Source organism: the organism of the source record quoted next, unplaced genomic scaffold, assembly GCF_019419815.1.
Source record: "Pyrus x bretschneideri cultivar Hongxiangsu unplaced genomic scaffold, Pyrus_bretschneideri_v1 Contig69, whole genome shotgun sequence".
In the NCBI taxonomy this organism is placed as follows: Eukaryota; Viridiplantae; Streptophyta; class Magnoliopsida; order Rosales; family Rosaceae; genus Pyrus; species Pyrus x bretschneideri.
Genome location: NW_025999808.1, coordinates 727,266 through 747,930, shown reverse-complemented (window position 1 = coordinate 747,930; position 20,665 = coordinate 727,266). Strand labels below are relative to the sequence as shown.

General features: G+C 42.0%; 1 pseudogene; it reads right to left on the bottom strand.

Annotated features, from left to right (window-relative positions):
• Positions 1-482: 482 nt before the first annotated feature.
• On the bottom strand, positions 483-20,563 carry LOC103940775 (annotated as a pseudogene).
• Positions 20,564-20,665: the final 102 nt, after the last annotated feature.

Sequence of the window (20,665 nt, the reverse complement as noted above, 5' to 3'; positions counted from 1 at the left end):
TGACTGGTGAGGCCCCATTCTCATTAATTTACCTTATTTGAACCACACCAGAAACCAAGGGTACTTGTACATGGTGCGCTCTTGACTACCCGCTCTTAACCACCACATCCACAACCTAACAACCACCACCTACCACTCCACTACTTCTTACACCATCTTGTTATTTACCAAAGAAATAACTACCACACCTTTAATTCCCTTGGACCTTACAAAATTAACAAATAAAAACTAGGTGGAAATTGCGAACATGCTGTAAAATAGTCACACTGCATTCCTTCTTGCGATTCGCATATAGATTCAGTGAATCACTACTGTATAAAAAGGAATGCAGGATGACTTTTTTTTTTTAGTATGAATAACAAATTCCGAACGCAAACCCTAAATGCATGAGTACAAAAAAGGCCAAACTGCGGGATAGTTGTCTCTAGTTAGGGAAAAAGGAAGAGAGATTTCCGAGCAAGAGCTCTATGTATAGCTAGGTATTATTGCTGCAGGCTGGCAGGAGTGGGGTGGTCAGATTCGCCAGAAGCATCACCAACACTGCCATTATCATCATCAGTAGTAGTAGTAGTAGTAGTGTAAATGTTGCCGCTTCCGAGGGCGGAAATGATCTGCTGCACCGAGTTGCACAGATGGTTGTTAATCGCGATGACACTGGAGAGGTTGAGTTTGGCAGATGGGCTTGTGCTGGCAAGAACTTGGAGTCCCACAGTCAGCAAACAACCCGTGTTCATGACGCTGCTTTCATGATTCTGATCTGGCGATGAGCTTCCATGATCGGCTGCAGTGCTAGTACTAGATTGCATAGGCAGCACTGGGACAATAACAAAGCCTAGAGGAAGGAGGGGAATGCAGGATGGGTCCTCTCCGCTCATCGCTAGCTGGAAGCCATCAACATCCATGGTTGCATACATCACCAGGCTACCTGACTCGTCGGTGCAGCTCTCTTGTAGCATTAGCTCTGTGTTCTGCGATGAGTTGCCCGATACCTGTATACATATGTACGTGGCATAAGGATCAGTTATATATTAGTACTAATTGAAAATGAAAAGAAGAATTGAACTACATGAATTAAAAAAGATAGCAGATGTACATTAAAAATACATTACGTACATTAGTAAAAGTAAAATCGAAGGGAATGTCATAAACTTACATTTATGCGAAAAAGAGAAATGCAATTTCCAGGATGAAAGCCATTAGCAATGTGAGCCACTTCATGCAGGGAATTGCCATTGGTAAGAACATCGAGCTGCAGATATAAAATGCAGTCGGCTAAAAGTATTGCCGGTATACTTATTGTTCTAGTGAACAACGTACGTACCTGAGCTCTGTGGCGTTCCTCCCGTAGGAGTTCGAAGACACGGTAATGTGAGTAAGGGAGCCAAGTGGTGGAAACAGCAGTGAGAATGAACCCAATGGGTTGACCAGGGTCTGTGACTTTCCTTGTGGTTATTCGAACTGTGTCATCTGGGGAATCAGATAGAGCCGTCCATGACTGCCCATTGGAGGTGCTCATGTTTACACAAACTGTTCTTGTCATTCTCTGAGCCAATTTCATCATATTCTTGCGTGCTTCAGGTGAAGGCATCACTACATGTACAGAAGGAATTCAATAATTAATGTGTAAAACACCAACAATTTAAATCTTGGAACGTTGATCTTGATTACAATATGAGAGAAGTAATTAATATAACCTCCAAGGTCTGATATATTTCTGGCCATTAGACTTGCTACCCTTTCACATTGCCTTTGTAAGACTGCAAGCCATCGTTGTGCTCCAAATGCCATCCCACTGTAGACATAGTGACTGAATATTTGATGGACAGGCTTCTCCTCTATTTCTGCATGTTCTATCCATGTAACCTGTGCAGAAGCCCAGAGAATAATAAGTTTTATACATATATAATTCTCATAGCTATTTTTATTTTCTCTACTAATTAAGGCCATATATGTTATGTTCGAAGCCAACTCGAATCGGTTGGATTAACATGTTAAAATAAATGATTGCAGAAGCAGGAGTATATATTTCTTTGTAAAATCTATCTAGGGAACTGTAAAAATTCAAAAAGCATGCACAGAGAGGTTGAGTGAAAGCAGCGGAAACACACCCTTGAGTATCCATTGGACATATCTTGGATAAGACAGCCGGATGGCCATCTCTTGTACCTGGCAAAAGATGATTGAAGGTTGTCATGGAAGCTATCTGTGGGAAAATCAACAATTGCCCAGCTTCCCTCCTCTTCATTTTGTTGACAATAACGTAGAAAATAAGCTTCTCGGGTTGGCACCAGAGGAGAAACAACTTGCAATTCCGCATACATCTGCTAGTCAAATAAAGAACTAGTAACCAATTTAAGTGTCTTGATGAGCATATGGACTTATGATTTGTGAATTTCAAGCATTGAGATATCTACCAGCTGAAGGGAACGATTTGCTTGACCCGAAGGATCTGCTGAAATAACTTGAACAGTTTTTGTTGAGAGTTGTCCCACATTGATGAGAGATAAGGTTTGCAATGTGCTTATATGATATTGGGATGCTCCCCATATTGCCAATTGATTTTATGGTGGAACTCCAATTTCATCATGGTATCAGAGCCAGGTTGTCCACGTGTGAAGCTCAACGGCCACACGCACTCCACGTCACCCAGTTGTTGTCCACGTGTAGGCTTGAAAATCCACCAAACGTGCGGGGGCGTGTTGAGAGTTGTTGCACATTGGTGAAGGACAAGGTTTGCAATGTGCTTATATTATCTTCGGCTGCTCCCCATATTGCCAATTGGTTTTATGGTGGAACTCCAATTTCATCAGTTTTAGCTCTAGAAACTATAGAAGGAAATAATTCCATCCACTTATTCTGCAAACAGTAATTGAAACAAGAGAAAAAAGGGAATATATCAGATTATAGTACAAGATAGTATGATTACCCAGGAATAATGGTTTAAATAATAAGTAATCACAATGAGAATATTTTGTATACTTTGGCAACAACATATGAAAGTGGTAAGTTGTTAATTAATGGTACAAGATGTGGATGCAAATTTCCACATTCTCCTTCTTAGACAAAATTGCACCAACAAAACATATCACACATTTGGTCAAAGCCAAAAAGCCTCACGAGCCCATGATGAATCCGCGGGGGGGGGGGGGGGGGGGGGGGGGGGGGGGGGGGGGGGGGGGGGGGGGGGGGGGTGGGGGAGGTTTTGGCCGAAGAACCTCCGATGCCAAAGTTAAGAATTTTGAGGGAAGACTGTTTGGAGAATTTTGTAGAGTTTTGCAAGAGACTTGGAAGTAGTTTTTTGAGAGCATGAAGAGCTATTTATAGGGAAATGGCCGGCCTTATTAGGAAAATAGGGACCGGCCATTTGTGGTATTTTTTGGGTGTAATTTGTAGTTAATTAGCCATTAATAGATTAATTAGGTAATAAATCCATTAATTGACTAATTAACATAGTTTAAAAGAAATGTTTTGGGGGTTATGGAATAATTACCTTGTGGAGAATATAGGATGATGGTGGATGAAATAGTTTTGAATTTGTTACCCATATTGGGCACTTTTGACTTGGTTGAGGGATGATTACCCATTGCTCGCGCGTAGGAATCCCGATATGTCTCAAGGGTATTTTTGTCCTCTTTTATCCAACAATTCACATGTCGCCTTGTGATTATTTTTTGCTCCACAAATGCCCCCACACCTGTTGGGCTACTCGCAGAAAACAGGTGTAGAGATTTTCTTGCTTTAGGAAACTTTGGACTGCTTCCTATTTTGATGTAGATTCCTTCTTTAATAGGAAATTAGATCATTCTAGGAAAGGGAAATAAATTTCTCTCAAAACCTATTTAAGTCCACCTTAAGCGGGATATTAAATCAACTTTGAAAAGCGATTTATTCTACCCTACAAGAGAGACAGAGCTTAGAGGATATTTGTTCACTCTCCTCTAGCAATCTTCTACATCTTGCCCGTGCAAAGGACCGTCTTTCGTTGCTTTCTTCGTTTTCTCCGTGCCGCATTGATGTAAGAAAGATTTCATTTTTCTTGTCTTCTTCATGGATAATGCTGTCGCGGGCTAGCCGTTAAGGTGGTACGACATGTCGTTTGTAGGGGCCAGGAGTCAGCTTGGCATGGGCCAAGGAGGTGGTTTGGCAGGGGCCATTACTTGTGCAGCTCGGCTTGATTGGAGCCAAAGATTGGCTCAGCATGGGCCGAGGAAGTGGCATGGCATGGGCAACGGTTTAGGCTGCTTGCCAAAAATGAGGAAACTGCTTGAGTTGGATTTCTCAGCTATCGTAGATGGAGCTGCCAAGATTGGAGTTGCTGAAGATGAAATGTCGAATAAGCGAATTGTTAAGTGTCTAAGTGGCTGCTGCCACCGAACCATTTGTTGCCTAGTTGATCTTCAAGCATTCGATCTTTTGAGCTATGTGGCCTTCTCACATTGGATAGCTTACCCAGATGGGTGTTAGGGATTTAATTTACCTTTTTGCACTGAAGAGCAATTAGTTTACCCTCTTGCATTGGAGAGCAATTAGTTTACCTTCTCACACTAGAGAGCAATTAGTTTATCCTCTCGCACTGGAGAGCAAACCTATATGGGTGTTGGGGAATTGGTTTACCCTCTTGCACTGGAGAGCAATTAGTTTATCCTCTCGCACTGGAGAGCAAACCCATATGGGTGTCGGGGAATTGGTTTACCCTTTCGCAGTGGAGAGTAATTAGTTTATCCTCTCACGTTGAAGAGTAGACCCATATGGGTGTTAGGGAATTGGTTTACCTTCTCGCACTGGAGAGCAATTAGCTTATCCTCTCGCGCTGGAGAACAGACCCTTTTGGGTGTCGGGGAATTAGTTTATCCTCTCACACTAGAGAGCAATTAGTTTATCCTCTCACGTTGGAGAGCATGGAAATCATTGTCGTGAGTGCAGCTGAAGAAAGTTAGACTGTTGGGATAACCGAAATAATCCTTAGCATGTCCTCGATTCTTGGTAGTTGGGCTGGTGTGTCATTCTGGTACTCGTATGCCCCCGGCATGCCATTAGGCTGAGCTACTATATTTGTCAGAACAAAGGTAGTGTTTATATCTAGCAATCTATATGGGGTAGTCCCGTCTGCTCAATCTTGTCATTGAAAGATGACTCGCTTATGTTGGTCATGTCTCATCGAAGCACATTGTCAATAGCTTCGTTGCGCAGAAGATTGTGCAATCATTTGGTCAGGAGCCTTTTTACTTCTTCCTGAATTTGTGTTTGTTAGGGGTGGTAGAGCTCTTGCCTGCCCCCTGTTGTGACCTGTTGGTCTAGGCTGCTCTTCCATGTGTTCGGCTCGTTTGTGCCGTGGCTGCGGTGGGTGTGATATGTTCCTAGCAAGCGAGCGGGTGACTCAAAAACTACTGGTTGAACTTGAACTAGATTGAGTGACTGCTTCTCTTCATCCTCTGTGCTGCTTACTTCGATGTGAGGCGGAGGATGCTCCTTGAGGGCCTTACAGCGAATGAACACTTCGCCTGGAAGGTTGCTCATGTTGATTATCAGAGTGTGGCCCCAACCATGAGTGTATGTTTGTTCATAGGCCTAACTGAGAGTGCACGCTCCTCCACCCGCTAAGACAGGAGTATACACTATCTCAAGGGTCCAATCGGGAGCGTACTTCGTTAGAACGCTCGGTTCGTGACTGGTTAAGTGGTTGTTTGTCGAGACGCTGGTGGAGAGGTTCGTCTGCCCTTGTCCTTCTTTGGGACACCTCATCTAGGGCACGTTGGATCTCAATGTGTTGCAAGAGTTGACTCACCAAGGTTGTCTGTTGTGCAAGGGCGCTCGTTAACTTTATGACTTGTCGAGACAAGTGTTGTTCGCCATTTGGATTGGAAGAGCTTGGAAAAAATATGCCTCCTTGAATAGTGGAAGTGTGGTAAGCTCCGAGCACGAGATTTCAATTGGGAAATGTCAAATTCACAGAGAAACGTGGTGAAAATGCCCCTGGCTCGATGGTTGGTCTAGATGGTTGAGATAGTCTTGGGCTAATTTGGGCTGCTTAGAATATAGCAGAAGCACGTTGGGACGCGAGAGCAGGCTGGGCCACGAGAGTGGGCTGCTCGACGAAAGCAGACTGGGCTAGGGGAGTGGGCTAGGCCGTGAGAGCAGGTTAGGCCACGAGAGTGGGCTGTTCGGCGGGAGCAGGCTAGGCCACAAGAGTGGGCTACTCAGCGTATGATGCACGCAGGTGCAAGGCTTGGGCTCGGCCTGGCAACGAGTTGGGTGTGGAGTGACATGGCTTGGGCTGTGGCCTTAATGCCGTGAGCCGCCTTGGATGGCAAGGCTCGGGTCGTGGTGGTGACACTATGGACCTCGCCGCGGGTAGCTACCGTGGTAGCCACTGCGATGGTTCCCGTGGTGGAAACTCGTGCTGGTGGTGCCACTCCACCTATTGTCACATTTAGCCTTATGGATTGCCGTGGTCCCATCTCTTGAATGTTTAAATTTTCATTTGTTGAATTTTCTACATTTCTAGCCATTATACTTCTCTTTTACGTTTTATCAAAGAATTTTTGCAAATAAAAACTTCTAATAATAAGAACGTACGAAAAATCTACAAATGGACAAGAAAATAGAAAACCTTGGATGTGAGAGTCTTCTACGAGTGTGGGACTCAACTCTCAATGAAAGCACCAATTTATGGATGCAAATTTCCACCTTCTCTTTCTTGGACAAAATTGCACCTGCAAAACAAATCATACCTTTGGTCAAGGCCAAAAAGCCTCACGCGCCCCATGATGAATGGGGGGGGCCTTTGGCCGAAGAACTTCGATGCCAAAGTTAGAATTTTGAGGGAAGAGTGTTTGAAGAATTTTGTAGATTTTTGCAAGAGACTTGGAAGTAGTTTTTTGAGAGAAAGGAGAGCTATTTATAGGGATATGGCCGACCCTATTAGAAGAATAGGGACCGGCCATTTGTGGTAGTTCTTGGGTGTAATTTGTAGTTAATTAGCCATTAATAGATTAATTAGGTAATAAATCCATTAATTGACTAATTTACATAATTTAAAAGAAATATTTTGGGGGTTATGGAATAATTACCTTGTGGAGAATATAGGATGAGGGAGGATGAAATAGTTTTGAATTTGTTACCTATTTTGGGCACTTTTGACTTGGTTGAGGGATGATTGCCTGTTGCTCACGTAGGAATCCTGGTATGCCTCAAGGGTATTTTTGTCATTTTCTATCCAAAAATCCATGTGTCGTCTTGTGATTATTTTTTGCTCCACACAAGAATGTTATGAATTTGGATAATTGTTTAATCTTTATTCTAGGGTTTTGTATGATCCAATTTATAGTGCAACAACATTAATCTAGTACAAGAACATTACTCATTAATTAATCAAGGCAATGTATATATTCAATAATAAAATATTTCCAAGCTAACAAAAACAAGGGCACTTACAGCGTCAAGGAAGGCAGTTACAAGATTAATGCCATTCATGATTGATAACTCCAAGAACTCTTAGAAGATGAAGATCGAAGAATTCAAGAAGCTTGAGAAAGAAAAGTTGGAGAGAGAGAGAAGATAAGCAGCGGAAAAGATATAACCAATTGGATTGAATGAATAACAAACGTTTGTACAGTAGCTTTTATAACACTACATTCCTAACTAATTTGCCTATGTGGCAATCCTCTACACCTCTCCTTATTACATTTTAACCAATCAATATTCAACACCTGTACTTTAGTTATTACCCCCCTCAATCGCAGCTAGGAACACCAAGGCTGAGATTGATGCAGTGCTTAACAAACACAGGACTGTGAAGTCCTTTAGTAAGAATGTCTGCAACTTGATTATCTGTGGAGATATAGTGAACCACGATATCTTTCTTCTGCACCCGTTCACGAACGAAATGATAATCAATAACAAGGTGTTTAATTCTGGAATGGAAGACAGGATTTGTGCTAAGGGACAATGCTGAGATATTATCACAGTGAAAATCAGGAGGAGCATATAAGAACTGATTGAGATCTTTCATTAGGGACCGTATCCAACACACATCAGCTGCACAATTAGCTAGAGCTTTATACTCAGCTTCTGTTGAGCTTCGAGACACAAATGATTGCTTCTTGGATTGCCACGAAATAGGATTAGAACCAACATATCCGGTTACTGACCTCCTGGTGTTGATATCAGAAGCCCAATCAGCATCTGAATATGCGAAAATGTGAATATCAGCCCCTGAATGATATGTAATTCCACACTTTAGAGTCTCTTGAATATATCTTAGTATCCGTTTTACTAAGAACATGTATGCATCAGTTGCATTTGTCATATATTGACACACAACATTGACAGAGTGAGCAATATCAGGCCTAGTGAAGGTCAGATATTGAAGTGCTCCAACAATACTTTAGTAGACACTTGGATCAGACAAAGGTTGGCCATCAGATATGAGTAACTGAGTATGAGGCTTTGAAGGTGTTGGTGCAGGCCCACAATTCTCCATTCCTGCTTTTTTTTATAAGCTCTTGTGCATATTTGGTCTGACTAATAAACATATCTCCATTGCTTTGATACTGAATGTGCAGCCCTAAGAAGTATGTGAGCCTTCCCATGTCCTTTAAATCAAATATCTCATTGAGAGCAGTAATCACAACTTGAACTTTTGTGATATTCGAACCTGTAAGTATTATATCATCTACATACAGGAGTAGAATGATAGTATCCTCGCCATCTGTCTTAATAAAGAGGCTTGTGTCAGACTGAGAAACTGTGAACCCCAGAGATGGTAACACACCTGTGAACTTAGCATTCCAGGCTCGTGGAGCATGTTTAAGGCCATACAATGATTTAACAAGTCTGCAAACATGGTTTGGTGCTCTGGAATTGACAAAACCCTGTGGTTGCTTCATGTATATTTCTTCCTGCAACTCACCATGTAGGAATGCATTCTTGATGTCAAGTTGTCGAAGTTCCCATTTGTAACTTGTAGCAAGTGCAAGGATTAACCGCACTGTAGTGTGTCGTACCACTGGACTAAACTTCTCGGAATAATCCAGACCATGTTCTTGTGTATAACCTTGAGCCACCAAACGTGCCTTGTATCTAGATATACTACCATCAGGATTCTTCTTCAATTTGTATACCCATTTGCTCCCAATAATAGTTCTGTTATGAGGAGGAGGTACAAGAACCCAAGTCCCTTACCCTTTAAGAGCATCAAACTCATCTTGCATAGCTTGTTGCCAATTTGAATTTGTAGCTGCTACTTTAAAATTCTTTGGTTCTTCATAATCAACACTTTCAGCCAGAAGAGAGAATCCATCATAGCATATAGAACCATCATCAACTTCCAAAGACTGTAATTCAGGTAAGCTAGCATAAAAAGCAGCATAATCTCTCTTCTCAATTGCTCCAGTTTGAAGGCTTGTTGTCATAGAGTGTGTTCTAGAATTATTAGCAGGAATAGAACTAGAGGATTGATTCCAATCACTCACAGAGATAGGAAGTAATACCTGAAGGTGTGCTGGATCTAAGACAGGTGACAAAGGTTGATTAAGATCTTGTATAGGAGTAGATTGATGTGAGCTTAATGACTCAGATTCCTGTGTTCCAGATTCCTGCCTTTGTGGTGTAGACTGTGAAAGAGTATCAGACATAGACTGAACTTGCTCTGTAGATATACTGTCATGTTCACTTGAAGCTCTTAATTGAACTATAATTGGAGTATAATTGACCGAGAATGGTACATATCTACTACTCGACATCACTGAGGGTTTACACTTTGCAGGAAACAGAGACTCATCATGTATAACATGTCTAGATAAAATCAATTTCTGCGTCTGCAAGTTGTAGCAAATTGCCCATTTATAACCCGAAGCATATCCTAAGAATATACACATTGAGGTTCTAGGTTGAAATTTACTGTCATTATAATGTCTCAAGTATGGAAACACAGCTGAGCCATATATTTTGAAATCCTTCAAGGATGGATGCTTATCATATAAACAGAAATAAGGTGAATTCATTTGTAATGACTTAGAGGCCATTCTGTTTATTAAATACACAGCATGTGCACAAAACAGATACCAAAACTCCTGTGATAACCCAGCAGCATTCATCAAAGTTATTGCTATTTCAACTACATGCCTGTGTCTTCTTTCAACCAAGCCATTTTGTTGTGGAGTGTATGGACATGAAATTCTATGAACCATTCCTTTTGATTGCATAAATTCTTTGAATGAATTATTGACAAACTCACCACCCCCATCTGATTGTAAACACTTTATTTTGGCTCCAAATTGAACCTCAATATACTTGTAAAACTTGACAACTATCAAAATCACTTCTGATTTATTATATAGTGGAAAAATCCACATGTATCTTGTACAATCATCAACAAATACAACATAGAATCGATACCCTTCTATAGACTTAACTGAAGAGGGTCCCCAAACATCTGAATGGATTCTATCAAAAGGTAAGATACATTTAGAAGACTCATTATCAAAAGGTTTTCGAGTAATCTTCCCATGAATACAATCTGTGCACATGGTATGCTTATTATCCATAGAGACTAAAATATGAGACTTAGCTAACATAACTGCCATGACTTCATTTGTAGGATGCCCTAGCCGTTGGTGCTAGAGAGAAGACTTTATCAACTGTCCAATAAAAGCCCTTGGAACTGTCCATGATGACACAGGAATCTGAAACAACTCTTGAGGTCTACTCCTTCCTTTGTACAAGGTCTCCCTTGTCACCTTGTCCTGCACAAAGAAATTGATGTTATCACAGATAAGCCAGCATCTGTTATCTTTACACAGTTGCTTTACAGACATTAGATTCACAACAAGAGATGGAACATGTAGCACATTTTTCATTATAATAGAATAAGAAGGTGTTTTAATAATTGCAGAACCAGTATTCTGAATTGGCAAACCTTGACCATTGCCAACTTTAATTTTCTCATAACCTTCAAAAGGAGAAACTTGGTGTAAGCTAGCAAGGTCAGATGTCATGTGGTGTGATGCTCCTGTGTCCACAATCCAATTTACAACATTGGAATATGATGGTGAACCTTGAACACTTATCCCTTGCATTGCAGGTTGTACTTGATATGAAAGATCAGGTTCATGTATGCTCTGTTGAGCATTCATCCCTTGCATGACAGGTGGATGCAACTGATATGAATAATGAACAGCAAAATTCGGAGGCTGTTGAACAAAACCCTGTGATGGAGGGATCACTGAAGATTGACCAGGAAATATAGGTGCAAGAGAAGCAGCAGGCCCAAAGGGTTAGTAGGAGTAATTTCCCCTATGATAGCATTCCAGTGCACTATGTCCCCTTTTACCACAAATCTGACATTCAGTATTAAAATGTGGTGAAGTACTCTGAACAGTTCTATAAAAATAGTTCGGAGCAGTGTGCCCTCTTCTCTGACAGATTTGACATTCTAGATGTAACGTAGTTCTGGACTCAATATTTCCATTCCAACCACTATTGTTCCTGTAATTAGACCCTTTACCTTTGAATCTTGATCGATAAGTACTATTTCCCCTTGACTGTCCTCCATTGTAAAACCTTTGTTGATTTCCATTAAACTGTGCTGAAGATTGATGTTGCCTTGAGTTGTCTTGTGGATGCTGCTCCAAGTTACCAACATAACCACCACCTGAGCCGTAAGAACTTTGATTAGGAAAATAAGCAGGTTGCACCATTTGAGACTGTGGAAAGAATGGCATTTGTTGTGGTAGCGAAGTAACAGTAATAACACTTCCTGTACTAGATGGTTCATTTGTAGAAGAATTGGAACTGGATGCACCATTATTATACAGAGAAGAACTTGAACCACCACTATTTCCTTGCATATACAAAACAACCATATTTTGATTCAATGAATTCATCACCACATCACTTTCCCTTTCAGCTCCAATTAATAATGCCCTAAATTCCTTCATAGTGACATTAGAGTCTCTCGCAAGTATAACAATCCTAATAGTTGCATATTCTTTGGGTAACCCAGCAAGAGCGGCAATCATCACATCATTATCTGATACATATTCCCCAGCAACCATCAATTGATCCCTGATTGACTTGATCCTTAACAGATATTTATCCATTGAATCCCCACCTTTCTAAACTGTATGTAATTTCGTTTTCAAGTGATTAACACCTGTCCTAGACACAGATGCAAACCTTTCCTCAAGATTTGTCCAAGCTTCAGCAGCAGTTTTACACCCTATAACATATTCTATAGCATCATCAGTCAACATTGCTATCAACAAACTTAATAGTGACAAATTTGTGGTATCCCAATCTTGAATGGCAGCAGTCAGTTCTTTGGTAACCCCAATTTCTGCACTAACCACAAATTTCGATGGACAAGGAGCTGAACCTTCAAAATAATCAAACAGTTTGTACCCTTTTAACACAGACTTGAATTAAAATGACCATTTGGTGTAATTGTGCTCATCAAGTCGAATAGTCAACATGCCTAACAACCCCTCAATTTTCACAGAAGGAGCCATACCTAATATAGTTCAAGAATCAACCTTTTAACAACTCTTTGAATAATTCTCAGAAAAACAAAACAATTTTCTTGAAACAAACTTCTGACTAACTCAAATTTCTTGAATCAATGGCATTGGCCTTTAGATTCCTTCTTAGCATAGAGTAATGGCATTGGCCTTCTCAACGACCTAGTGCTCAACAACTATCTAATAATGACTTTGGCCTTCAGAACTTCATCTTCGCAAATCAAACAAAATTATTGAACACAAACTACTCAAAGATACCAGAATCGCCCAAAAGCATTTCAAGAAAAAAAGACAATATATTGAAGCACTGTAAACACAGAACCTGAAATTCCTGCTCCACCTTGATTGCATATAGAAAACCCCAAATCGCCAAGAAAAATACTCCAAATCACTAGGCAGATCTGCAAACCATCACGCTTCCATCACTGATTCTGACGAGCACAGACCCACGCACGATTGCTGGCTCTTGATACCATGATAACTCCAAGAACTCTTAGAAGATGAAGATCGAAGAATTCAAGAAGCTTGAGAAAGAAAAGTTAGAGAGAGAGAGAGAGAGAGAGAGAAGATAAGCAGCAGAAAATATATAACCAACTGAATTGAATGAATAGCAAACGTTTGTACAGTAGCTTTTATAACACTACATTCCTAACTAATTTGTCTATGTGGCAATCCTCTACACCTCTCCTTATTACATTCTAACCAATCAATATTCAACACCTGTACTTTAGTTATTAATGATAACCACAGCACTATCTCGAGTAGCTTATGTCCTGCACTGATCACTTGGCTGCTGCTTGAGATTCAAAAGCCATAGTGGGAATATACGGGCATGTTCTTTAACATTAAGCATTTCCTTCCCGTTTTCACTGTTCCGGATCCAAAGAGGCTCACCAGTCTGGCACATCTTCATAAGTTCGGCAGCTGAGGTAACAGAGGCATGTGAATCATTTTTGCAAGTGACTTTTCGTCATCTGATAAGACACCGCCCCAACTCCTAGAAAGAACAGATAGGGAGAAGGTACGTGTGGTGGCAACAGAGGCATGCGAATCATTTCCGCACAAGAAGTCATTGGGTACTATTGGAAATGCCTTGCATAGATATTCATATCCAAATCCAAATTGGATGCCGGCATTAGAGGCGCTCTAGGTGCCGTTGTTTGGATTTGCTCCCACCGCCCCCCCCCCCCCCCCCCAACTAGTGCATCTTGAATTCAAACAACAAACTCGTAACAACTATGAGCAAAAATATTGTCATAACTTAACTAACCCTAAACAGTTACTCACATTAGATATATATTTCTCTTCGACAAGCCGTAGTCAATCCATTTACACATTTTTGGCTCCTTTTAGTCATCCGAAATTAATATTCAACTTAATTAATTTGTTCTACAGTCTATTCAATTTGTTATCTTAATTAGTGTACATTAAATAGAAATGAACTGCTATTTTCTACAAAAGAGAAGTATTAATTTTTTGATAATGAAATTACAATTAATTAAGTAATGGAATTAGTACCTCTTCTTTCAGTCAAGCATTCTCAAGGCGAAGATGTTGTTCATCTATGCCGATGCCCCCAATCATAGCAAGACCTCCACAATCAGGGCACATAATATTGCATAGCGCCGCTTGTAGCGAGTAATTCTCATTCTTTAGGTTCTCATTTTCCGTTCTTAGTATAACCTTATCAGACTGATCTTGTTGTGCCTACAATAATTTAAACCACAACAAACTAGTTAGTCAAATTTAAGCACAAATTGAGATAGGTAATCCTAGCTATACAAATACTTTTGACATAACCGTAGCTGCTAATGGCACTCGTATGAAAAATGAAACAAAAAAGAAAAGGAAAAAAAAAAAAACCCTAGATGGGATATGGATAGCTTTATTTATTGCTGGGCTTTGGGAAGCCCATGCATAGGTAGAGGGTTTAATGCACATATTAATTTGGGTTCAGACTTTATTGATTGCAAAAGAAGAATATCTGCAGTGCAGTAAGACACCAATGGAGCGAGCGTGATTATATATGTTTATGGCTTAAAACTTATCGTTTAGGTCAGAAGGAAACGCGGTTTCTTGGGAAGCGTTTTAATTCTCTTACCTTCATTTGGGTTTGTAGAAAAAGGTATGTAGGCTAAAAAATATATTTGTTATTGATACGTGAATGTGGAAAAATGGAAGAGTATGCTTTTTTTCTCATTATGTTTCTCTACAAGATTACAAGGATATATATACATGATACAAGTGTGTAGGTAGGACAAGGTAGCCGTCCTAGTGTGTAGGTAGGACAAGGTAGGACGGCTGTAGAGGACAAGGTAGCCGTCCTAGTGTGTAGGTAGGACAAGGTAGGACGGCTGTAGGACGGCTTGACGGCTGTAGGATGGCTAGTGTGTAGGTAGGACAAGGTAGGACGGCTGTAGGACGGCTTGACGGCTGTAGGACGGCTTATTCTTCCAATAATAATATTATATACAATTACACAAGGACTCCAACCATATTCCTTATTTGTCTAACACTCGCCTTCAAATTGGAGAGTGGATGTCAAGAACTCCCAACTTGCGTAGCATACCCGAAAACTTTTCTTTCCCAAGAGGTTTGGTAAACAAGTCTGCCAACTGTTGTGCCGTACCCACATGCTTGGTCTCTATTGTGCCATCTACAATCTTATCTCGTATAAAGTGACAATCCATCTCAATGTGACGAGTTCGTTCATGAAAAACAGGATTGGCAGCTATATGTAACGCTGCTTGATTATCACAAAATAAAATGGAAGGACCATCCAAAGAAATGTTCAAATCCTTCAACAAAAAACGAAGCCAAACTATCTCGCAACAAACACCTGCCATGGCCCTATATTCCGCCTCTGCTGAAGAGAGCGAAACGGTTTTCTGTCGTTTCGTCCGCCAAGAAATCAAAGAACCGCCCAAGAATACACAATACCCAGTAGTCGAACGGCGAGTGATAGGGCAACCTGCCCAATCAGAATCACAAAACGCAGTTAACTTGGTTTGGTTGTCAGAACGAAATAATAAACCTTGACCTGGAGTAGCCTTCAAATAACGAACAATACGAAGTGCAGCATCCATATGAGATATCCTTAGCTCGTGCATAAAACGGCTTAGAACATGCACAGAATAGGTGATATCCGACCGAGTGATAGTGAGATATATTAACCGACCTACTAATCGTTGATACTTTTCAGGATCCTTGAGAAGTTCTCCTTTATCAGATAATTTTGTGTCATCCATAGGAAAAGCAATGGGTCGTGCTCCCAAAAAACCATAGTCCTTGAGAATCTCTAATGCATACTTGCGTTAAGAAATATAAATCCCTTGTTTGGAACGAGAAACCTCAATACCCAAAAAATATTTTAAATCACCAAGGTCTTTTATCCCAAAATGATCACGGAGAAAAGACTTCAGAGAATTAATGGCACTAGCATCATTGCTTGTAATCACAATATCATCCACATAAATGAGCAAAGCTGTGAAAGAAATACCAGACTTTTTAGTGAACAATGAATAGTCAGCTTTGGATTGTTGAAAACCAGCAGAAATGATGGCACTAGTGAATTTGGCAAACCATTGGCGAGAAGCCTGCTTAAGACCATAAAGTGACTTGTGAAGGCGACACACAAGATTCTCCCCCTGTCGCCGAAGACCAGGAGGAGGAGACATATAGATTTCTTCATGTAAGTCACCATGTAAGAAAGCATTATTAACATCAAGCTGATGAAGAGACCAAGACTGACTAGCAGCAAGAGCAAGAAGACAACGTACCGTAATCATCTTAGCAGTAGGAGAAAAAGTGTCATGATAATCAATACCTTCAGCCTGAGTGAAGCCTTTAGCAACCAAACGAGCTTTGTAGCGGTCAATAGAGCCGTCGGAATTGTGCTTGAGTTTGTACACCCACTTACAACCAATGGGAATTTTGCCAGGGGGCAAGGAAGTTAAAGTCCAAGTACCATTAGCATGTAAAGCTTGAAGCTCCTCAGTCATAGCACGTTGCCAATTGGGGTCAATGGCAGCCTCGGCAAAGGAGGAAGGCTCCACAGTCCGACTGACAGAGTTAATGTAAGAAAAATTCCTGGGAGAGTAACGGTGATAAGAGAGAAAATTACAAAGTGGATATCGCGTACCTTGTGTAGAACCGGGTTGCGAAGTCGAAGATGGGTGGGATGGCAGAATCACCTGCGAGCAAACGTAGTCTTTTAAATAGGATGGAGGTTTATGGGGACGGGAAGAGGTGCGGGGAAGGGGAGGATTGGTAGGTAGTGGGGGGGGGGGGGGTAAGGATGTCCGTGGGTAAAAGGGTGAAAGGTAAGGAAGTAGCGGGGGGGGGGGGGGGGGGGGGAAGGAGGGGATGCCGAGAGGGCAGGGGCATGGGGAGGAACGGGTAATGGGGCAGCAAGGGAATCTGTAGGAGACGTGGAAGGGGAGGAAGGTGGAGGAGGGTGAGGCGTCGGGGCAGGAAGGGGTGGGTTATATGTAAAGTCCAGAGGGGGTGGGATGAGGAGGGTAGGCGAAGAGGATGGGATAGGAGGGTGAGAAACGGCATAAGGGAAAGTAGTTTCGTGAAAGATGACGTCTCGACTAGTGAAAATGCGGTGATTGTCGAGATCGTAAAGGGTATAGGCCTTTTGTCCATAAGGATAACCAAGAAAAATGCAACGATGAGCCCGAGGGGAAAATTTGGTGGTGGGAGTGACAGAGGTGGCATATGCCAGACAACCAAAGACGCGGAAGTGGTCATAAGATGGGTTTTTCGAAAAGAGAACCTCAAATGGGGATTTATGATGGAGAAGACGGGTAGGGAGACGATTGATGAGATAAGTAGCGGTAAGAACACATTCCCCCCAAAACTTGATAGGAAGATGGGATTGAAAACGAAGGGCGCGAGTGGTTTCAAGAAGATGACGATGTTTTCTTTCAACAACGCCATTTTGTTAGGGGGTATAAACACAAGAAGTTTGTAAAAGCACCCCATGATCAGAGAAAAAACTACGAAGAGATAAAAATTCACCACCATTGTCAGTACGAATGCATTGGATGGTAGTGCGGAATTGGGTAGTGACATAAGCAAAAAAATCCTTAATTAATTGTTGAGTGTCAGATTTATGTTTCATGAGGAAGACCCACGTAAAGCGAGAAAAATCATCCACAATGGTTAAGAAATAATGAGCACCAGAAAGAGAAGATTGACGATTCGGGCCCCAAATATCACAATGAATTAAAGCAAAAGGGAAAGTTGATGAAATTGAACTCAAAAGAAAAGGTTGACGAGTTTGTTTTGCCAACGGACAAACATCACAAATATGACTAGAATCAAAAGTGCAATTAAGAGAGCTAGATGCTAAAGCTTGCAAACGAGTGGAGGAGGGGTGACCAAGACGCCTATGCCAGAGGGAGGAGGGGATGGTAATGATGTTGCAGAGAGGTTGACGGGTGGGGAGAGAAGAGGTAAGGGCCACAAGGTAATACAAATCGCCACGTCGCTTACCCACACCAATCATCGCCTTCGAAACCAAGTCCTGCAAAACACACCAAGAAGGAAAGAAGGTTATGGAACACGATAATCCATCTGTAAGTTTACCAACGATAAAAGGTCCACTCGGAAATTAGGGACACATAAAACATCCTTCAAAGTAACTGATGAATTTAAAGGAAGAGTGCCGGTAAAAGTAATGGGAGCGGAAGCACCACTTGGCAAAGAAACATGCGGCAAATGTGAAGGAGAGCGATTAACCAAACATGAAGCGGAAGAAGTAATATGATCCGTAGCATCACTGTCAAGAATCCATTGACCATGACGAGAGGTGACAGGTAACAAACCTTGGGCAAAATCAGTAGTGAGCACGGCATTGGCCTGAGGAGGGGTGGTGGTGTCACGTAGAGCAGCTAGAACACGGGAGTGCTGCTCGGCAGAGAGGTCAGGCATGGCAAGCTGCAAGTCATGCAAAGTGGGCTGGGCCCCGTGCACTTGGTGGGTCGCTGGAGTAGAAGAGGAGGCGGGGGCCTGGGTGCCTTGCACGTGATGGGCCTGGGTGAAATTATGGGGCCGGGAAGCAGAAAACCGTGGCTGCCGGGGAGGACTGGAAGGTTCATGGCTGCGGGAAGAACTGGAAGCAGTGGCACGGCGCGGTGGTCGCCACGGTTGGCCATGGATGGGATGGCCAACGGGATAGCCATGAAGTTTATGGCAGGTGTCTCGGGTATGATAATCAAAATTGCAGTAGGTGCAGTGGAGGGGAGGACGAGCAGAGAAGGGACGGGACGAGCCACGAACAGCCATGGCAACAGGTTGATCGACAGAGCGAAGGACGCCCAGGGAGCGTTGTTTTTCAGCTTGAGACACTGAGGAACAGGCCTGACGAACAGTGGGAAGGGGATTCATTAAAAGAATCTGGTCACGAACAGCAGCAAAGGATTCGTTGAGGCCCATTAAAAATTGCATGAGTTGTTGACGGTCATGCTTGGCGTTGCAAGAGCATGTGCAGCCATCATTATAAGAAGCAAGCTCATCCCAGAGAGCTTTCAGGCGAGTAAAATAGGCGGAGATAGAAGAAGAACCTTGAGAAATTGTAGCAAGTTCCCGGTTGAGTTGGAAGATGCGTGGACCATTACTCTGAGAGAAGCGTTCGCGAAGATAATCCCATACAGCTTGGACAGAGGTGGAAAAAAGCACAGATTCTTAAAGGTCAGGTTCCAAGGAATGCAGAAGCCAAGAGAGAATCATGTCATTGCAACGACGCCAAGCCGCGTGAGCATCAGGGTCGTCGGAGGAAGAAGGTTCTTGGATATCGCCAGTGATGAAACCAAGTTTATTCTTGGCACTCAAGGAAAGCTGTATGCCACGGGCCCAGGATGTGTAGTTATCACCATTCAACTTCTTGGATACAAAGAAAAGATTCGGGTGGTCGGAATGATGAAGGGAAAAAACACCATCGGAAGAAGAAGAGTCAGCCATGGAAACGGTAGAGAAAGCTGCCGAAAAAAAAAATTAGGGCTAGGGTTATAAACCTGCTCTGTATACCATGTAGAAAAAGGTATGTAGGCTAAAAAATATATTTGTTATTGATACGTGAATGTGGAAAAATGGAAGTGAATGCTTTTTTTCTCATTATGTTTCTCTACAAGATTACAAGGATATATATACATGATACAAGTGTGTAGGTAGGACAAGGTAGCCGTCCTAGTGTGTAGGTAGGACAAGGTAGGACGGCTGTAGAGGACAAGGTAGCCGTCCTAGTGTGTAGGTAAGACAAGGTAGGACGGCTTGACGGCTGTAGGACGGCTTATTCTTCCAATAATAATATTATATACAATTACACAAGGACTCCAACCATATTCCTTATTTGTCTAACAGGGTTCGCCGGTTTTGGAACCAGAACTTGACCTGGCGCAGCTTCAGCCACTAGTCTTGACTCAGTTTCATCCTCTGCTTGTCGTCTGGGTGCGGACACTCCTTAAACAAACTGTAATATGAACGGAATTAACACGTTAATTACTTTGTTAGAGAGAAACGGAAAGAAACGTAGAGAGAGAGAGAGAGTAATAAGCTAGTACTTCTCCATTTCTTGGATCTGATGAGCAGTGTGGCGATGGTAGCGTTTCTTCTTGGGAGGTTGCAGTTGGTTGTGTGCTTCTTGTTCGTTGCCTGATTGCTCTTCAACTTGGTCGCTCCCGGACCCTCTCTCTAGCATCTGATATTCCTTTCCTCTCATCATCATCACAACCCCATTTTCTTCTTTCTGTTTATTTCATTTGTCATCGTAAATAACGTTTGTTAAAAGGATCAAACATCACAAATTTAAAATTAATTAAGAGATTGTTGGATAATGAATGCCAAAATTATTAAGAGAAAGGTTGCTTAATTACAGGAGGACTGAAGATGGGAGAGAGAGGCTGGAAAAGCAGCTGATGATGCGCAGGCATGAAGTTGAAGTTAGGGTTCTGGATCGGCGACGGAAAGAGGGTTTCCGGGCTGACTACGTTGCCACCTCCCATGGCCATGCTTGACATTATTTGGCAATCCCCATACATTATTTCTTGGACTCTCTAGTGCTCAAAGTTTTTGCAGATAGCTAGCTAGGGTTTGCTCCTCTCTTTTCTCTTCACTTCAGGTTTGAGCCTGCAGAAACTGTT